The 22,466-nt window shown below is 38.7% G+C and overlaps 1 long non-coding RNA gene across 1 annotated transcript; it reads left to right on the top strand.

The window, feature by feature from the left end:
- The first annotated feature begins 1,583 nt into the window (after positions 1-1,583).
- LOC131275173 (uncharacterized) lies at positions 1,584-20,562 on the top strand. The gene is made up of 4 exons (XR_009182600.1): positions 1,584-1,934; positions 14,328-14,409; positions 14,586-14,678; positions 15,488-20,562. It is a non-coding gene; the product is annotated as an uncharacterized lncRNA (long non-coding RNA).
- Positions 20,563-22,466: the final 1,904 nt, after the last annotated feature.

Raw genomic sequence — 22,466 nt, 5'->3', positions numbered from 1 at the left:
CTCCAGCAGCCATCTTTGGGGTTATTATCGTCCACATGGACTCTCTGCCAGGTTCCGGGTCAGTCTATTAATTTATTAGTTCCCTATCCTACTAGCCTGTTTCAATACCTATAATAGAACTTGTTAACATTATAGGCAATGTTGGGATTTTGAAAACTTTCCCCCTGATATCTATATAGGAATGACCACTACCATCATTGCTATTTAATTTGTTCAGTTGTGATTCAACTGCACAAGAAATTAACTCAAGTAAAAAATGGCATATAAAAAGGAAGACATGAAATTGTCATTATATCCAAATAACAGAACCATATATCTAGAAATTTAAAAGTAATCTATAATCTATTAAATTTAATAACTCATTACAAATTGGCTGGAAGGTCAATAAATAACTCGCATCTCCATATTCTGTAAACAAAAGATAAAATTTAAAGAAGGTACAATTTATAACACAATGAAACTATCAAATAACAGCCATAAAATGTGTTTAAAACCCTTACATTGGCAACTACAAAGCATTATTGAAAGAAGTGAAAGACTCATTAACAAATGGTAGCACATGTCATATAAAATATAATTGTTAAAATTCCATTAACTCCAAATTTTCTCAAGTATTAAATGAAATATAATTCCTCTTAAGATTGTAGGGTTTATTAATGTGAGTAATTCACAAATTCTAAGCTCATAAGCAATGACCCAAGGAGGGTGAAAGTCAACTTCAATTAGAAGAACCAAGTGGGAGGACTTAAGTTACCAAGTTTGAAGAACTCTTATGGGATCTACTTATTAGAGAATATGTTAGTAGGTCAAGGGTAAATGAAATAATTAGCATAACAGGTTAAGGAGCTTGAAAGCATACCCAAATTATGCAACCATCTGACTGATAAAAAAGGCAGACAGCTTGGTGCAGTGGTCCTTTTTAATAAATGGTAATTTGTGAAGAGGTTACCCACGATGAAAAAAAAAAATCAGGATTCCAATCTCACAAAATAAACCATCAATTCTAAATAGATTGAAGATATAAAAGTTATAGGTAAAAATAGAGGAATTAATTAAAAATACAGATTTTAGAAAAAAGATATAAAATGTAATTTGTGTTTCAGAATGGTAAGAATTTTGTAAACAAGCCAAATTAAGCTTTATTATTAAAATGTAATAAACGGGCTTTTGTCTTCCCCCCCATCCTCCCTCTCGCCCTCCCTCCCCCAGGGGGCGGGCTGCGCCTGCTGCGGGACGGCTCCTGCCTCAGCGCCTGCCCAGCTCCCGCTCCTCCTTTGCTCCCTCAGGCTCTTTCTCTGGTTCCGACTCTTCGCCCTCGGCCTTGGCCTCCCTCCCGACCCCCTCCTCGTGGTCCCCGGGCGCCCCCGCGCTCGCCCCCTGCTCGCCCCCGCGCAGCTCAGCCGCGCTCGGCTTCCACGACCCTCGCCACGTGCAGGGGAGTTACGGGGCGTCTCTGTGACTTCGCGTCACTCCGCGCCCGGAGTCGGAGCTAAGGACAGAGAGAGCGAGTGGGAGGGAGGGAGGGAGGGGACAGAGAGGGGGAGGCCGAGGGGACGCTGGGGAGGGGCGGGAAGACCCCCAGCGACGGCTGGGTTCGCAGTCCCCGGGGCGCCCGCGCACCCCCGGCACTCGGCACCCCCGGAGCCCGCGCTCCCCTCGGCCCCGCTTTCGGCACCTGCGGCCCAGCCCGCTCCTCGCTCGCTGGAAACCTTCCCGGGAAGCGGGGGGACGGGACGCCCCCTCTCGTTGGGGTGAGTGAAGGCCGTCTCTCCTGCGGGGATGGAGATAAGGCGAGTCTGGAAAAGTCTTTCACTTTGGAGAAGCTTCACCGCAGGGGATTTGTGGCTCCCGGGGCCGCGGTTTCCCCGGGTGACGCAGCTGGCAGAGACCTCCAAAGCCCTTTTCCCTTCGTCCCCTCAGACCCTAACACTCTGGTGAGTTGAAGTCGAGTGGGAAGTAAAACTGTAGATGGCGTTTAAAACTAGGCATCTTCCCTTAAGTCTCGGTGTCAACGCGGCAGAGACAGATCTTCAGGCCGAGAATGGCATTCTCAAGAGAAAGGGCGGGTACAAAGTTTCCTGATTGAAAGATTAGCAATTTTCCAACTGGCTAAGAAAAAATTGCAATTCTAAACCTGAGAAATATGCCGCTCTTTTTATTCCAGTTTAATCACTTGAGTTTCCAAAAGACTTTGAAATCAAACTGGCATGGAGTAGTGTAATTTTCACTCTTTTGTGTGAGCATTATCTTTTACTAAAACACTAAATTGGAAAAACGTTTACAATTATGGACTAAGGTAACATAGAATTCATAAATTGTAAAATATTTTAATGAAAAAAAAACCTACTTTAGAGAGATCTCTATGCACTATTCTTGACATTAATAAGAATTTAAAGGTACTTTTTATCACAAAAACTATCCGTTTGGAGGAAATCCATCTAAAATCCAATACCAATAATAGCAAGCAAAGAAAGCATTTAAGCAAAAATAGACTGAGGAGTTTTGCTGATATAATGTAAAGCAAGCATGCAAAATTTCAATGATCAAAGTTTTCCTAAAAATTAAATAGCTACTTCATTTTTGGACTGTTACTTCAACAAACTATACTTAAACTACTCGGTGCTTTATTCCTTAAATTAAATAAGTTTGTCTTCAAATATTCCTATTCCATCCATATTAATTGGTTTTAAAAATGGTTTAAACATGGTAAAAATCAAAACTGCATTAAGTACCATTTCAATTTCCTTATGTAATTACCAACTGCAAATTACTTTACTGGTTAATGTCACCAGTTTAGTTCATTTACAGCTTGTGTTCTTGTGCTGTATCTATAAACCTTGCATTAAAGATGTTCTGAGTAACAAAGTAAATGGAAAAGGGAGAAATGTGTAAGGATTTGGAATTCCCAAAACTATGTATTTTTCCTACAGTGTTATTCTTAAGGCAATTGTCAGAAATTATTTTTAAGCAAGTTGTTTTATTTCTTGGTATTTGCCTACCCGCCTTGGCCAGTGTGCTTCAGTGTGCTCCATTTGCTGTGCAATGCTTTTCAGCATGCTCACAGCATAAAAGTCAAGTTGGTCAAAACAAGAGTACCTGGCATGTACGTTCCAAACCCAGGATTTGAGCTTTTGGTGTAGGGAACAACTGCCCATCAAGTACAGTTGTGCGTCTCAATTTGAGAGACCAGTTAGCCATTGAAGCCTGCCCAGAAGCCTGACAACCTAATTTGTCCAGCAGGATTTGCCTTGACAGGGCAAGTTTAAGGATGGGCAGGCAGGCTTTGGAGGTCTTCTTTTGAAAACTATCCCCTCCAGTTATTTCCACTAAATTTATCTACTAGGCCTGGTCATTATATGAGCTTGATATGCAGGTCTCAGGGCTTATTTTGACTGCAAAATGAATTCCCAAATCACAAGGACACTTAGGGGTGAGCTAAGGAAGACTCCTTGTCCTTCTTTTCAACCCTTAGAACCCAGCCCTCTGAGTTCTTGAAGAATTGCTTTGTGTTGCTTTGTTTGGTCTTCAGCACTGAAGCATTGGGATGTGGGGAGAATGTGTAATAATTGACTTTACACCCAGGGAGTCCATCTTTTTCTTCCGTATAGTTCATTCTTTTAAAAAGTAAACAGAATTTGCAATTAAAAAATTATTAAATGGGACTATATCAAAATTAAGAGTTCTTTTTCTTCATAAGAAAAAGAAAAAGGTAAAGTGGGAAGTCATAATCCATGATGTGGAAGAATGTATAAAGTCTCCTACCAAAAAAATGAGAACAGGATAGGTGACCAAAATAAAAATTATTCAAAAGCTTGAACACATAATTCACAAAAGAGGATGTACACGAGGCTAATAAACGTACAAAAGGATGCTCTACATATCCAAGCATCAGAGAAATGCAAGCAAGTCCATTATGAGACATCACCACTTACAAAACTGGCTAATGTTTACCTGACCTATACCATCAATTATTGGTTAAGATGTAAAGCCACAACCAATGAATACCTTGCAAAGCAAAGTGTTTGGATACATTTTTGCAAGCTCCTTGAAAGTTTGGGGGCAGTTCCAACAAAGACTGAACTTATTTTCAGTTTATAACCCAGCAATCCCCCCACACCAACAATTTATATTCTGCAAATTTAGATATGCATTACCAAAAGATCCATATTCATTTATATGTGCACAATTTAAAACAAACAAGCAAACAAATAAAAAAGAAACTACCCGAACATCACCAAACCTAACATTGACAAATACATTTTAGAATGTTCACACAGTGAAACAAAATACAGGAAGTAGCATAAACTAAATAAAGTTATGATAAACAAAAGAGATAAATAGCACCAATATTCTGTAATAGGAGAGACAAAAAGTAACAGACAATTTCATTTATATGAATTACAAAAATGTGAAAATATGTTCTGATGGGCGTCAGGAAAATGGTAATCATTTGATATGGTGTTGACTAGAGTGGGGCATGAGGGGACCTCTGGGGTTCTAGAACATTTCTTAATCTGGGTGCCAGTTACACAAGTGTTCTTGATTTGCAAAAATTCATGAAGTTATCATTTTAATGATAAAAAGATTAAGCATCAACCCTCCATTCTCTAACCACAATCTATCCCCTTATAACCTATATACTACATTCTAACTCTATGAGTTTATTATAATTCATTCATAACAAGAGAGATAATACAATAGTTGCCCTTTCTTTCTTTCTGGCTTGTTTCAGTTAGCGTAATGTCCTCAAGATTCATGCAAGTATAGCATGCCTTAGGACTTTGTTCCTTAATTTGGCTGAAAAATAATCCATTTTATGTACTTAACACCATTTTTTGTTTATCCATTCATCTGTTGATAGACACTGAGTTTGCTTCCATCCTTTGGAAATTCTGCAATTGTGAAAAATGCCTCTATGAACATTAGTGTGCAAATATCTGTTTGAATTCCCAATTTCAATTCTTCTGAGTATATTCCCAGAAGTGAGATTATCAGGTCTATGGTAATTCTCTATTTCCCATGCTGAGGAATTATCAACCCTGTTTCACAGCAGCCACACCATTTTACATTGCCAGCAACAATGAATGAGTGTTCCTGTTTCTCCACAAGTTCTCCAAAACTTGTAGTTTCCCTTTTTATTTTCATAATAGCCATTCTAGGAGATGTGAGATGATATCTCACTAGGGCTTTTAACTTCATTTCCCTAATAGCTAGTGAGGTTGAGCATTTTTTCATGTGCTTTCTAGTGAAATATATGTCTTCTTCAGAGAAATGTCTATTCAAGTCTTTGCCCATTTTTAATTATTTTTTTTCTTTTTAGTGTTGAATTGTAGGATTTCCTTATATATTCTTGATATTAAAACCTTAATGGATAAGTGGTTTCCAAATATTCTCTCTATTGAGTTTGTTTTTTCTTCAATTTCATGACAAAGTCTTTTGATGCACAAAAGTTTTTAATTTTCAGGAGGCCCCATTTTATTCTTTTTTCTTTTCTTGCATGAGCTGTGGCTTTAAAGCCCAAGAAACCATTGTTCAATGCAAGATCCCAAAGATGCTCTGCTCTATTTTCTTCTATGAGTTTTATAGTCTTGGTTTTTACAGTGAGTTATTTATATATTACTTTTTGGTATGGTATGAGATTGGGGCCCTCTTTCATTCTTTTCACGTGGATTGCCAATTTTCCTCTTTCTATCTGTTGATGAATCTATTTTTTTCCCAATTGAATGGACTTGACAGTCTTTTACAAAATCATTTGTCATACCACTACCTTCTTGCCTCCATTCTTCCAGATGTGAAGTCATCTGAATCATGGTTTTGGGTGAGAAATCAACTCTTAATCTTAATGGAGCTACCCTTATACGTGGTGGATCTCTTTTCTCATGTGCTTTTATGATTCTGTTTGTCTTGAGCTTTTGACAAGCTATAAGTATGTGTCTCAGAGTAGGTCTGCCAGGATTTATTGGGCTTGGAGTACATTTGCTTTCTGTTTCCTCAAACAGTCTTACTGCCCCACCTTGCCTTCTCTTCACCCTCTGGACTGCCCATAATGCATGTTTGTGGTTTCATTTTGTCATTCAATTCCTTGAGTCTCTGCTGATTTTTTTCCATTTGTTTGTTGGTCTTTTCTATCTACACAATTCCGGATGTCCTATTTTCGATGTCACTAATTCTTTTCTTTGCCTGTTCAAATCTGCTGTTATGTGCTTCTAGTATATTTTTTTAAAGATTTATTTATTTACTGTTTTTATTTATTTCTCTCTCCTTCCCCACTCCCCCCCACCATTGTCTGCTCTCTTGTGTCCATTTGCTGTGTATTCTTCTGTGTCTGCTTGCATTGTCAGCAGCACTGGGAGTCTGTGTGTCTTTTTGTTACATCATCTTGCTGTGTCAGCTCTCTGTGTGTGCGGTGCTACTCCTGGACAGGCTGGGTTTTATTCATGTGGGGTGGCTCTCCTTGAGGGACTCACTCATTGTGTGTGTGGCTCCCCTAGTTCTAAAGATAATGAACTTGTGGCAACATATTTTTAATAACTACAAATTTCTTAACTTAAATTTTGTTAGCTAACAAGGTGAAGTTAACTTTTTAATTCCCAGTTGCCTGCTTTCATTTCCCTTGATTAGAAGAGATAATATTCATTTTTCATTTTGATAATATAAAAGTAAATTTTAACAAAATGTGCCTATGTGCATAAAAATTATGACTATTTAGACAAAGAAATGCCCCACTTGTAAAATGATTTTCAGTCTGTCCTTTTCACACTTTTCCCTTCTTGGAATAGTACTACAGCATAGTTCTACACTTCAAATGATGGCATTCATGGATTTTCCTGTCAAATTCTAGACCACACTCTGGCTTGTTTTGTGATTTCCTCTCATTAAGTAGTAGTATGTTTTCTATGAAATAAGACAGTATACATGACTACGTGTGGATAATTCTTTTGTTATCAAATATATACCATATTGAAACTCAAGTTCATTGACAAATGAATGCCAAAATTAAGATGAATAGATAGATCTCAATAAACATTTTTATCTTCCTACTAATATGTCTGCAATACAATATATCCCAAGGACTACAATGGCCTTCACAGATCTTGTATAATTTGTTAGACAATGAGATTAAGGCTGTGCTTCTATTAACAATTGTTCAACTGTTTACACAAATTGAATGGTCTATTGGAAGAACTGTTTTCCAATTTATAAATAAAGACACTAAATGTGTTTTCTTTTTTATCCTTCCCTTTTGTGTTTTGAAAAAAGCTTTAGATTACATAAAAGTTACATAAAAAATATAGGGCATTCCTCTATGCCCCACCCCTACACACTTTCCCATGAACAGCATGTTTCATTAGTGTGGTACATTTGTTACAATTGATGAACACATTTTGAGGTATCGCTTTTACCTCTGGACTATAGTACACATCGTTGTTCATACTCTGTCCTACACAATTTTTAGGTTATGACAAAATATATAATGTCCTGTATCCATCACTGCACAGTCAGGCAGGAGAATTCCAATGTCCTGAAAATGACCCCATATCACTCCTATTTTCCCCTCTTCTTTCCCTTAGAACCTCTGGTGGCCATTGCCTTTCTATCAATGATCAAAGTTCTTCCATTGCTAGAATAATAATAAGTGTATAAAACAGAAACGTAACTCTCCTTCCAAGATGTAGGCACACTTTTGAGTATTCTCAATCCAATTAGGTTATTCGGAATACCTTATCTGCCTTAAAAAAAAAAAAAGCAAAATTGTATCCTCCCAAATAAAGGCTACATGTCAGATTGTCTTTTAAATAATTCACTTACAACATACAGCATACATACACTCAAAATCAGTGATAGGGAGAAAGAATAAAATATTACGAATTCCAAGATTGTAAAAAAGGTAAAAGCTATGGAGGATGCAGATAATGACAATACTTGTGAATTCTATGGATGTGAGGCCATTGCCATATTCTCATTACCATAAAATTAGTTCCTTTTTCAAAAGTAATATGTATCATGACTTCCTGTTTATTTTCAAAGCATTGTAGGGGTTAATTGTCCCATAAATTTTATTCAGTTGTTATTAGGGAGATAAGCTATTGTTGATTGCATGCATGGCTTTTATCAGTGTCCCATGCTGCAATTCAGTGGGCTCATTGCAAAAACACTAGTGCTTCTGTGCAGGTAAGTTGAATAACATCCACTGGTTTGGTCATTTTGTCTACCTGCTAGTTAAGAGTTTGCATAGAAATGCCATAGCTCACCCAAGCAAGAATGGAACAAGGGGGATTAAAGCTCTAACTTCCCTCCCTTCTCACCTAATTTACTCAGCCAGTAGCTGCTAATCCAAACCAAACAAGAAGTCAGAGTAAAGGGACCTCAAACTATGCAATCCAAATAGCTCATTTTCCAGGAAGTAAATCATGGCAGAGAAGGACATGGACAATATGGGGAGGGGTTAAAAAACAAAACGACCGACACAGATGGAGGAACAGTAAGGGTTAACACAGAAAGTTTACTCCATTTGTTAATTGAGTAGATTTGAATTTTTAAAATTAGGCACTAGAATTCCATTCACTAGCATTAAAAGACAAAAGCAATCTTACTGAATTCAATTTAACTGGAAGAAATTGATAGTAAAAGAGGATTCCTTAATAACCAAGGAATGAGGGTTTAGTGTTTGTTTCTGTAGTGGGATAAAGGTTAAAGATAAGAACTGGAATGCCCCATTTTGTCGTAAGATCTTAGACCATCACCCAGCACAGTCAGCATAGCTCACTCTTTATACTTATTATGCCAGGATAAACTTTAATAGTGCATCCTTTATTTTACAAAGTGTCCCAGATCATTAAATGCCTGTGTTTATCTTACCTCTGAAGCTGTTTATTGATACAATTCTAGATGGGCACCTTTACTGACTGCAGGCATTTTACTCATTGATGTTCAAATCACCAAAGCCAGACCCCTTAGATTTCTTCCTTGTATTTTTTCCTTAGGAAAACAAAGAGGTGAAGTTAGTTTCTCTTTGTTGAAAGCAATGATAAGCAGTTAATGAAATCCATCTCTGCCTCTATTCCTCCCTTTGTATGGAAAACATTTTAAACAGAGATACATGAAATAACAAGCAGAGAAGTGCAGGGGACTGTGTATAGGAAATAAAACAAAACAGAGTTTCTCTGGTTAAGAGATTTACAGTGGAGACAGAGGCTCATCATGGAGTGTGCTCTAAATAAATATCAACAATACATCACAAACTGCCAAAGAACCCAAAACTTGGAGCAAAAATGTTCCTCAAAACCCCAAGGATATCTGGACACCATAAAAGAGACCACAAGATAAAGAACTCAGTTAACTATTTAAGCTGAAAGACAATTAAAGTACCCCAAATTTCTACCAGTCACACACAACTTGTCTAATTTTCTTTTATTTTAAAAAAGTTTGCCTGGAAATAGCAAGATGGGACATGCTTTGGGTTGCAACCTGAAACTCTGCCCCTGAATCAAATTCTAAGGTGGACTGGGGGTCAGCGTAAACTACAACATAAACTATTACCCATGCGGTGCAGCAGTGCTCCAAAATGTGTTCACCAAATGCACTGAATGTCCCATGATGATGAAAGAGGTTGTTGATGTGGGAGGAATGGGGTGAGGGGGGTGAGGGGGATATGGGGACCTCTTATATTTTTTTAATGTAATATTTTAAAAATAGAGAAAAAAATTTCTAAGACACGAAATAAACGCGCTTGTTGCCTTGCACCTTCGTTTGTTGCTCACACCTGAGGTAGCGATCTGACCTGATGCTGTTCAACACAGAAGCCTGTGTTTTGCTTGTTGAAACTCTTACAGGTTTCTCTGAGCCAGCAGAATCTTTTCTTTCCCCTGACTGGCAGAATTAGGTTTTTGTCACTTGCAAAAATTGTAGCTGAGTGATTTCAATTGAGAGAAATTAGCTGGACACAAAAGGACAAATAATGTATGATCTCATGATTTCAAATAATTAGAAAAACAAACCCATTGATTCACATCTAGACTCTGGGTTACCAAGGGATATGGTGGAGATAGAGTGCAAAGTTCATGCTTAAAATGTACAGGGTTCCTATTTGGAATGCTGAAAATGTTTTGGTAATGGGTGCTGGTGATGGTAACCCAACATTGCCCATGAAATTAGCAGCACTGAAATATATATCTTAATATGACTAAAAGGGTGACTGTGTGTACGTATGGGAACTGAATAGAAATTTTTGGAGAATCCACGGTACTACAAAAATAACGAACCCTAAGACAAACCATGGATTTTAATTAATAGTGCAATTATAAAAATGTAGTATCATCAAATGTAGCATATGACCCACACCAATGCAAGGTGTTGGTGGTGAGGCAGTACATGGGATCCTGTATTTTATGCATGATTGTTCTGTAAACCCTAGACTTCTGTAGTAAAGAAGAAAGTCAAAGCACTGTAAGTGATATGACCAAAACTATGCCTCTAGCAATATTTTATGCTTTAAGACAACGAGGATTTTCAGACTGGGCAGTTGGCCATGCTCATTATGCAAATATTCAGAAGTTCACTAAGTTTTTTCCATTGTTCAGTGATTATGGAGCTTTAGGAAAATTTTAGTACATCACAGTGGTTTTTTTTAAAGATTTTTAAAAAATTTATTTCTCTCCCCTTCCCCCCTCCCTCATTTGTCTGTTCTGTGTCCATTCACTGTGTGTTCTTCTGTGACCACTTCTATCGTTCTCAGTGGCACTGGGAATCTGTGTTTCTTTTTGTTGTGTCATCTTGTTGTGTCACCTCTCCGTGTGTGTGGCGCCATTCCTGGGCAGGCTGCACTTTCTTTCAAACTGGGCGGCTCTCCTTACAGGGCTCACTCCTTGCACATGGGGCTCCCCTATGCGGGGACACCCCTGCATGGAAGGGCACTCCTTGTGCGCATCAGCACTGTGCATGGGCCAACTCTACACGGGTCAAGGAGGCCCAGGGTTTGAACCGCAGACCTCCCACGTGGTAGGAGAATGCCCTATCCATTGGGCCAAGTCTGCTTCCACAGCACAGTGTTTTGAATAAATCTTATGCACTTGAGTGGGGATGGAATGGGTTGAGAGAACAATTATTCAAGCAAACATTCCTGAGAGAAAGAGAACAGAAGGAGAATTAGCATACAGTATGGTGAGGAAAAGCTTTTTACTTGTAGAGAGTAATCTCACCATTCATGGTGAAATACACCAGGAGAGTTTCTTGGTTTCTTCCCTGTCTCAATATGCCAACCAATTGTTACCAAGACTTAAAGGCCAAGCAGAGACCAGTCCCAATTAAAGAAGCTGAGATTAAGGGATTATGTATAACCCTGGGCACTGTGGTAGGAAACCTAAGTGCAGGGCCCATGTACAAAGAAAAAATATCAACAGCTTCTCTGACATTTCTCTTTGGCAATCTGAATTCCCAATGTCACCTCAATCCCACAATAAGAAAATACACTTGGCCTATTTCCAACTAATGCTCAACGAACATTAGGAAACAGGTCCTGGAGTGCCAGGACATTAGTTTTAGCTGACAACTCAACAGGAAGCACATTTTGTAGGGTACTGTGCCTTCTCTAGAGCTTTCTTTGCAAATTAATTTTTCAAAAGTTGACTTAAGTAACAGGAGAGAAATACTTAGGAATAAATCAGTGGCAGACAGGTTAATTGAGAAAATACTTTTCCTGAAGGGAAATGGTCACCAAATGGAGATGACAATTTCTCTTCTGTGATTGACCTTTTTTGTCCTATATTGCAGTGGATGAGTACACCATGGAAGAATCAACACCCTTTAGTGCTTTCACTTTCCCCATCAACTCAATGGGAGGTAAATACTTTCCCCTGTATCATACAATGTGTGTTTTCAAAGTTTTTACATCAATCCTTTGGTCCAAAAATGGCAGGACCCTAATGATGCACCCTGGTTTCCCTAGGAAGAAAGGACATCACTCAGTGGTCCTTGTTGAGGGCATAATGCCATGTGGAATGCTTTTGCATTTTCTCACCTGTAACTTGACCATAAGATCAGTTATCCCATGGGAAAGCTCTGTGTTGCAACTTATTCCCTATGAAAGAACACACAGAAACACATTTTATTCTCAAAAGGAACCCAAATTTGGCAATATTACACATATACATTATCTATTGTAAAAATATTTGATTAAATGCATGACTGAATATGTGATGATACCATTATATAAAGTAGTGGTAGATTTACCTAGATGTGAGAAAGGGCAGAGTGGACAGCTGAGTTGTTCCTCCTTAGCATTCATCTGTTTTATTCATTGATAAGGATGATGATGGATGGGTTGAGGAAGGAAGGTCATTAGACTTGGTTATGCCTTACATCATTAAAGTGGTGAAATTTATAATATATATATGTGTCAAGTTCCTTTGGGGAGGAAGGGAAGGAAGTCTTTCTGAGTAAAACTGGAAGAGAATAGGGAATTCGTTAATCGAAGATTGAATTTACATAAAATGTAAAGAAAATTTTAAAGGGGAAAATGTATGGAAAAGTGTGATTCATAAATATAACTAAAAATAATGAAAAGGCAATGATCTTAATATTAACTGATAGTAGGTTACAGTTAAATTTAAATACATCAGACTGTATACCTAGATTACATTCTGTCGTTTATATATGTGAGTGTGTTTTTGTGTTTGTGAGAGCTTGTGTGTATGTGTATATACTTGTCATTATCCTTTCCCCAGGACCACTAAGCAGAACTGTTTCTTCTTTCTGAATTTTTTTTCATGTATTCAACCAATACTATGCACACGTATAAGTCTCCATTACTCCCCTACTATTACTCCGATCACTTAATCAACAGCACCATCACCACATCAATTAACTATAATATCTATGGCTACTAGTGTCACTATCAAAATCACTGTCTCAGTTTTCTAAAAGCTGCTGAAAGCAATATAGCAGAAATGGATTGGCTTTTAAAATGGACATTTTTAACTTACAAGTTTACAACTCTGAGGCTATAAAAATGTCCAAATTAAGACTTCATCAAGAGATGCTTTTCTCTCTGAAGACCTGCTTTATTGATCTGGCAAAGCACATGGCAAGGCACAGGGCAGCATCTGCTGGCACTCTCCCTCCTTCTCTGGGCTTCTTTGCCTTCAGCTTCCTGCTCTGTGGTTTTCTCTCTGCTTCTGTGTTCAATTGACTTCAGCTTCTGACTTCTGGGACTTTCTCAGGTTCTGGAGTTGTTCTTTATGTTTATCTCCATATTCATTCTGTTCGTAGAGGACTCTAGTAAGAGGATTAAAACCCAGCCTGGGCCAGGCCTCATTGAAGTAAGTTTACCAAAAGGCCATTAACTGGAGATTCCTAATCAAAAGGCCCCACCTACAACAAGTTCACACCCACAGGAATGGATTAGCCCTAAGGATGTGGTTTTCTGAGGTCCATAAAAACTACAACTACTACAAAACCACCAAATTATGAATTCATGAATATTAAAAATAAGAAGTACTTGAATCCAGTTTGACTATATTATTATAATAAGACACAATATGAAGGTTTAGCCTAGATATACCCCCACTTATGATAACATCTTTTGGACTTATTCTCTAACAGGCTGTGAATTCCAAGTCTGGAATGTTTCTCAAAGACTCCCTCACTTGGACTTCATCCCTTTCAGGAAGTCACAGCCCTTAGCTAGGGTGTCCTTCAGCGCATCTTTCATGGTTTTTATTCTATAGTCTGAAAAGAAGGGATTCAGGAGAGGCGTGTTGAAACTGCAGAGGATACAGAGGATCATGTTTAGGAGTTGGCTCCTCTTCTACCAGGGCTGGACATACACAGATGGAGCTTCCATAGCCCGTGGTGACCACAGTGAAATGAGAGTCACAGGTGGCAAAGGCTTCTCAATGACCTTGCCCTGAGGGTATATTCGGGATTGTGGAGATGATATAATCTAAGAGACCACTATGAGTGAGAGGAACTGATGAGCAGGACAAGGGAGCCGAGGAAATCCAATAGCTAAATGACAAGTATGTCAGCCCAGTCCAAGTGGGGGAGGAGGGCACTGTTACAGAAAAAACGATCAATTTCACTGGGGCGACAATATGGCAGTCCCGCCTTAAGGATGGTGGAAGTGAGCATGTGGAGAAACCTGCCTACCCAGGAGAGTATTACAAGATGAACACAGAATGAGCTGGTCATAATCAGAGGGTACTGAAGAAGACTACAAAATGCAACATAGTGATCGTGATTGCAAAAAGGATGAACTCAAGGCAACCAGAGAGTAATTAGAAATAAAACTCAGTAAAGCATTCAGTAACTGAAATGTTCTTCTCTAACAGGAAAGCTGATATCATCTTGGAACAACACATTTGGTAGTTGACATTTCATTGAAAGAGAGATTGCTAAAGAAGAAAAACATGGGTGAGTGGAGCCTATAATCCATAAGAATCAGGGCAGTGATGAGGATGTTTCCAAGGACAGTCAACAAACAAGCCAATAAAAAATGTCGAAGAGGAGTTTCCCAATAATTCTGATAGCAGGTGTCCAGATAAGAATAATTTATCTTACCTTGGTCTAATTGTCTTTATCCATTCTAGGTGGGGAAGCTTTTCTCTTGAGAGAGAAAAAAAAGCATAAAAAAGTCAAGAGCCTCCAATCATCAAAGAAGCTTCTTAGATAAGAGGAGTTAGGTAAGTGTATTTATTCTTTCCATTTCTAGGAAAACTGAGCTACTTGATTGAAAAATATAGATGGGTTTATATTTTTATAAGTTCCAAATAAGAATAGGTGAAAATTAATGTCCCTAATATTTAAATATATAAAAATGATATTATTATACAGTATTGAATGACTCCAGTCCTTAAATGTTACTCAGGGAAGTGGATGAGAGAAGGACTAAGGGAAGAGAGGGGAAAGAGGCAGAAAGGGAACCCCTCCCCTCCATTCCCAAAGGGGTGGAATAATTAACAGTTCAAAAAGACAGGCACAGAGCCCAAGCTCTCTCTCTCATGCACTCTCTCACCTCTGGACCTGTTCCTGTCCTCTGCACAAAGGACTGTTTTCCTCTGCCATGTGGCCATGCAAGTAAACCTGGGGATTTATAACCTATAATGAGGAATTGTAGCCTGTAAATCAGCCTACTTTATCACTTTTCAACCCCTTCCTTTCTACCTGGGACTCCTATTTCTATTACTTTCTCCCATTTCTCATGCCTCCCTGCCTGAATACATTACTTGCCTAACTCACCTGATGTGCTCTTCAAATTCATTTCTCCAGCATAGTCAAAGAACCTAAATAAAATCCAGTGACACTATGAGGAATTTAATACTATATACAAACAACAGTAATGAGCGGGAAAATACCTTCTTCCTCCTCTACCTCATCCTCCCTGTCCTCCTTTCCCCAGCTGGCCCCTAGGAGAGACCACATGCCAGATGAGGATACCAGTGTTGGGGCCATGGGACATATTTGTGCCATCAAAATATCTCCTCTTTTCAAGGCACCTCCTGCCTGGAGCAGCTGCTGGAGCCTCTGCTGCCCACAGAACCAGCACAAAGTCCCCTGAAGCTTGGAGCCTGAGATGAGCCAGGGGCACGGTAGCAGCCACGGAGCCTGCAGCTGATCTCTCTGAATGGGGCAGAAGAGAAAATGGGATTGGAACCCAGAACTAGGAGAAGGATGTGCTAAAGTGCTCAGGAGCAGCCTGAGCTTGTCAGCCCCCTGCCAAGCTTCCTGTATATCATGGAGACCTTCCCTCATTCTCCCAGGTCCTCATCTCTGAAGATACTTGGATCTGGGGAGGGAACCGGTAGCACATGCAGATTTCAGTTTTATTTGCAGTTCACAAGCACAAATGGGTACACATTAAAGAAGAGACAATGAAAACATTTAAATTTTTAAAAAACGAATAAGGATAATATATTAGTGATTTAACAACATAATTTCTCTTTCTGAAATTAACCCATCGATTGATTTCCCTAGTACTCATATTTCATCAATTTCTTTAAGACCCACTCAAAGGCCTTATAACTTCTGTTTATTCCATGCATCCACATATATTAGCCATGGCTCTCAAGGGAAAGAGAACCAACAGGAGATATCTGCAAATATTACGAGAGTCTTACAAAGATTTCCTCACATGACTATGGGGATGCACAATTCCAAATTCTAGGGTAGGCAGCAAGTCAGGAACTCTGATGAAGACCTTTGATGAATTCTCTAGGAGAGGCTGGCTGGCTGAAGTACAGATGGAAATTCTCACTTCTGACTGCTGAAATCCACACTTCTCCTTTAAAGTCTTCAACTGCTTGGATGAGACTTCTCTCATGGATGAAGGCAATCTCCTCAATGGATTATAGATGCAATCAGCCATAGAGTCAATCACATTACTGATGATTTCAGTCCACAACATGTCCTCACAGTAACCAGCAGCTACTTCCTGCTGGTTAGGGGCAGTAGGCCCTACCTGACAAGGTATAAAATCCTCTTGCTCTTCTATCTCTTTTGGAGGAAGATGGATCTGGCGTTCTGGGCAAAGCTGGATGGAGTTCCCATATGGCTAACTGGATGTTGATTCTAGAAGAAAAAGACTTACTTAGAATTTCAAAAATATTCCTGTGGGTGTGAGATCCTCTCAAATTGAGTACATCATTGAGGTATGACTCAGGCTGTCTCCACCCCCTTGCTGGGTCTTACATAAAAGGAGACACCCAGGAAAAGGGAGCTCCACCAGGACTTTGAACATGTTCAATAATTAGTAGTAAGATTGTGACAATGTTCTTCCATAATCTGTAATGAACGTCTCACGACAATGCAAGGTGTTGGCGGAGGGTTGATGTGTGGGTCCTCTGTATAAGGTTATGCATGTTTGCTTTGTAAGTCCACAACTTTTACTATGCACTTATTGTTTATATATGTTCATATATAAATGATGTAAAGATAATAATAATTATAGGGTGGGTTGGGGAAAACACTTTGGTTAGTAGTAATATTTTGACAATCCTCTGTAATTTTTAGTTTAAAATGTTTAACAACAATGCAAGGTATTGGTGGTAGGTTGTTATGAGAGTCCTGTATTACGGCATGTGTGTTAGTTTTGTAAGTTCACAACTATTGCAGCGCACATATTGTTTATGTATGTTTGTTTATGTGTGAGTGACATACTTCAGTGAATTAAAAAAAAAAGTACAGCGGTCTTCATCCCTGTTCACCCCTTCTGCACCCGCGGTCCCCATCCCCCTGCCTTCGCTGCCCAGACAGGGGAGGGTTGAATGATCAGAGGAGAAATCAAGAGGGGCTGAGCTCGCCGGGAAGGAGCGGGAAGATGGGCAGCGGCAGCCGAGAGCCACCGCCCCCTTGGCAGCCCGAGCCTCTGCAGCGTTGGCAGGGAGGCAGCAGTGGCGAGGGAGGGCAGAGGGATGGTGGTTGGGTTGTGTGTGTGTGTGTGTGTGTGTGTGTGTTTCTGAGCAGGGATCGGGCTGGGTGGGAGACCAGGTGGGCGCTCCAGGGCCCTCCGGGGAGCCTTCCCCCGACGCCCCGCAAGCATCCCTGCTGGCACCCACACAATAAACATTTATTTTTCAAGCAGAGTTTCTGGACTAGAGGGGTTTCTGTTTAAAGTTTTACCACACTGTGTAGATGCAGATCTTTAAAAAGAAAATTCAAACAAAACCACGTCCCTCTTACAAAAGACTTTACTTCTCTTTTACCTAAAGAATTATATCTAAATAAATTCTACTGACATTTAAGGTCTCTGGAAAATCGACTCCAACTTACCTATAATTACCATTTCCTGTTATTTTATGTAGTCCATATATGCAATATCCCTCTCTAAATTTATTTGCTTTTTAAATTTTTTTCTTAGAGAAGTTGTGAGCTTACAAAACAGCCATGCACAAAATACAGGGATCCTATTACCACTCTGCCACCAACACCTTGCATTGGTGTGGATTTTTGTTTCAACTGATGGCAGGATATTTCTACAATTGTACTATTAACTAGAGTCCATTGTTTAACATAGCATTCACTGTGTAGTGTAGTTCCAAGGATTTTTTAAAAATTTATTCTATTTTATATATACAATCTAACATTTCCCCTTTTACTCACATTCAGATATGAATTTCAGTGGTGTTAATTGTATGTTGTGCTGCCATCAACACAATCCAATACCAAAACCTTTCCATGATTCCATATAGGAACCCAGTACACCTTAAACTTTAACTTTCCATTAGCCATCACCTCCTCCCCTAGTAACCTATACTCTAGGTTCTGATTCTAAAAGTTTCCTTATTCCAATTATTTCAAGTCACTGAGTTATATGCTTATTTTTTTTATCCTTGTGCTACCTTATAACGTAACCTCCATTTCTGGACCCATGCAATTCTTTAGGCCTGGACATTTAACTCTGCATCTCTTTAAGAGCAAGTTGTCATGTCACCCTAGAACTAATTATGAACCTGTCATTCCATAGGTTCCTCAACCTCCTCTACATTCTCCTAATGCATTGCAGGCACAAAGGTGATTGTGAGCACTCTGATATATTTCATCATTGTGTCTACCTAATCCACCTATCCATTTGGTAGATTTTGTTAAAGCATTGTATTTCTCTATTTATAGTTCAAACAATTTCTACAAAATGCCATCACCTTTACATTGAAAAAGTTTATTTATGAAAATGTGGGGGACACCTCAATTTTTGTACATTCTAATGTTACAATCACTATGAATTTTTTTTTGTCCTCAAGGTAGATGGAAAACCTGTGGCCAATAGACCGTGTTCATGGGATAATCAAAGATATCACACAGTGGTATTATCTACTTTGACCTTTTCTCTTCACCTATTTCCAAAGTTTGATTTCCCAGCACTGGGTCTTAACTGTCATGGATTTGACATAAATCCCTGAGGTTAATACATTTTATGGCTTCATCTTTCAGGAGTGAATGATCAAAGTGAGAGAAATGCAGTGGACTAATGCAGGGAGGGAGTGCCCTCCCTGGAGCCATACTGTTAGGTTTTTCAGACAAGCCTCAGATGGAGCTGGTTCTTTTTGGAATAATTTTGTTCCTTTCCCTCATGACCCTTCTGGGCAACACTATTATCATTTTAGTGTCCATCTTCAACTCTAAACTCCACACTTCTATGTACTTTTTCCTCTCCCATCTCTACTTCCTGGACCTCTATTTGACCAGCAGTACATTCACCAGCTTCTAGTCAACCCCGTGTGGTTCAGATAAGTCCATCACATCTGGATGCTGCATGATTCTCTATGTCTCCCTTGCACTGGGCTCCAGTGAGTGTATCCTCCTGGCTGTGATGTCCTATGATCACTATGTTGCTGTTTGCCATACTCTACATTGTGCTTTTTTCATGCATCCTCGGCTCTGCCATGTCTTGGCCTCTATGGCATGGTTCAGTAGGATGGCTTCCATGTTTATTCAGTCTATACTCACCCTTCAACTGCCCTTTTGTGGTCATTGCCAGGTGATCATTTCTTCTGTGAGGTCCCTGTGCTCATCAAGTTGGCATGTGTGGACACCACATACAACCAAGCTGAGCTCTTTGGGCTGGTGTATTGATCCTGGTGGTGCCTTTGTCACTCATCCTAACCTCCTCTGGGTACACTGCTAAAGCAGTTTTGAAGATCAAGTCAGCCATTAGAAGACATAAAGAATTTGGAACCTGCTCTTCCCACCTGATGGTGGTCATCATCTTCTATGGAACCTTTATCTTCATGTATCTGCAGCAAGCCAGGAGTAGATCCAAAGACCAGGGAACGTTTGTTTTCCTCTTCTACATTGTGGTGATGCCCATGCTTAACCCACTCACTTATACCCTAAGGAACAAGGAAGTAAAGTCAGCACTGAAAAAATTTCTTAAGAAACTCGATGACCGTGTGGGACATGATTATCAAGAAACCTTTAGGAGAGGCTTACTAAGGATGAATCATTTAATGAATGGTGACTCTATAAATAATTTGGTTCTGTTCATAACCCTATCAATGGTATTCAGTAGAAGAGATTAAATTATAGCTTGAATTTCAGAGTCAGAACAATTTGAGTTTGAGTGTCCATTTGACCACATAAGAGCTGTGGGACTTGGCCAACTTGCACAACCATTACATTATCTCTAAATTAGGCTATATACTAGGACCTGAAATGGAACAGACCCAATTAAAACAGATCAGTATTCTAAGGATTTACTATTTTAAAGCTTGGTGTTATGAAGTTTATTCTACTTAATAGCCATACATTAGATGACTTATAAAAATTATTGAATTATTATAAAATTATTACAGATTTTCTTTTGCAAAGTATTTTGGTCTGTTGCTCAGGACAGAAAGAGCAAACCCTAAGTTTCAGTGACATTGTTCTATCAACTATGGATTGTTGAGCCCTTCACTTCCCCTCTGTAAGCCTTGTTACATTCTGGGTTCATCTGTAGTGCTGCACCCCACCTCCAGTCCTGTATTATAAGTTACTGATTTTTTTTGCATTTCTCCACTCACTAGGTTTTTGAGAATAGCAAGTACATTATGATTTAATCACAGTTTAAAATAAAACCTTTATATGTAACTTTACAATGACTCCTAGCTTTCTTTCTAAGTGAAACCTTTTCCATTCAACAGTTCATGTAAATTATGTATTTTTCTTTAACTAGGTGCCTTTTCCCATTAAAAATTTATTGAAGTATATTAGTCACAGATGAACATACATAAACAATAAATGTATAGTATAAGTTGTGAACTTACAAAGTAAGCATGCATAACATTATGCAGGGTGCCCATACATTGCCCCACCACCAATACCTTGCATTGTTGTGAAACATTTGTAACAAATTATGAAAGAGCATCTTCAGTGTATTACTGTTATACTAACTATTGTACATAGCTTACATTTGGTGTATTTTTCCATCAAACCACCATATTTTTCATAAACCATACAATTTATTTAAGTGTACATTAACAGTATATGGTATAATCACAGAGTTGTGCATTTATCACTTCAATTAATATTAGACCATTTTCATTACTCAAAAAAAAAATCAACAAAAAACAGACCAGTATAATCCCCATATGCTAGCACTACTCATTATAAGTCCTATGATGTGCTTTCACCATTTTAATTCATTTCCAAATATTTCCAAATTTTTTAACAAATTCTGCAAAGATTAAACTTCAGTTTTCCATGCTGTAACCCCAATCTATTTTCTGATGACATATTCAAGCTATTCATGATTTTGCTCATCATATTTAGTTCATAATGAAATCATGCAATATTTCTTTCTTTTGTGCCTTGCTTCTTTCACTCAACATAAAGTCCTGTAGGTTCATCCATATTGTCATGTTTCTGGACTTAATTACTTTTTACTGCTGAATAATATTCCATTGTGTGTATATACCACAGTTTGTTTATCCATTTATCAGTTGATGAACATGGGGGCTGATTCCATCTTTTGGTAATTGTGAATAATGTCACTATGTACATCAGTGTGCAGATGTCTGTTCATGCCACTGCTTTCTGTTCTTCTGGGTTATATACCTAGTAGTGATATTGCTGGGTCACATGGTAATTATCTAATGTCCTTAGGAACCACCAAAGAGACTTCCACAGTGTCTGTTCTATCCTACATTTTACACTAACAGTGAGTAAGCATTCCTACCACTCTACATTCCTCTCCAACACCTTTAGATTCCTGTTTTGTTAATAGTGGCCATTCCAGAAGGTGTGAAATGAAATCTCATTGTAGCTTTGATTTGCATTTCCTTGATAGCCAGTGATGTTGAACGGTTTTTCATGTGTTTATACACCATTTGTATTTCTTTTTATAGAATAATGTCTATTCAGGTTTTTTGCCCAGTTTTTAATCGGGTCATCTGTCTTTTTGTTGCTGAGTTGTAGGATCTCTATATAATGGATATTAGACTCTTGTCTGATGTGACTTCCAAATATTTTCTCCCATTGAGTAGCCTGCCTTTTTACCCTATTCACAAAGTCCTTTTTTGGAGGAGAAGTGTTTAATTTTGAGGAGGTCCCATTTATCTATATTTTCCTTTTTTGCTTATGCTTTGGAAGTAAGGTTTAAGAGAACCCCACCTTCTACAGGATCTTGTAGATGTTGCCATACATTATCTTCTAGGAGTTTTATTGTCTTGGCTTTAATGTTTAGGTCTTTGGTCCATTTGGAGTTGATTTTTGTATAGGGAGTGAGATAGGACTTGTCATTCATTGTTTGTTAATGGATATCCAGTTCTCCCAGCACCATTTATTGAAGAGATTGTTCTAGTCCAGAAAAGGTGATTTTGTAGGTCATCAAAAATCATTTGACCTTAAAGGAAGGTCTATTTCTGAGCTCTCACTTTCATTCCATTGATTAATACATCTATCTTTATGCCAAAACCCTGCTGTTTTGACCACTGTATCTATGTAATACACTTCAAGATCAGAAGGCATGAGTCTTCTGACTTTGCTCTTCTTTCAAG

This window comes from Dasypus novemcinctus, chromosome 22 (assembly GCF_030445035.2).
Source record: "Dasypus novemcinctus isolate mDasNov1 chromosome 22, mDasNov1.1.hap2, whole genome shotgun sequence".
Lineage (NCBI taxonomy): Eukaryota > Metazoa > Chordata > Mammalia > Cingulata > Dasypodidae > Dasypus > Dasypus novemcinctus.
Note: the sequence above shows the minus strand (reverse complement) of the source record. Positions and strands in the feature narration are given on the sequence as shown.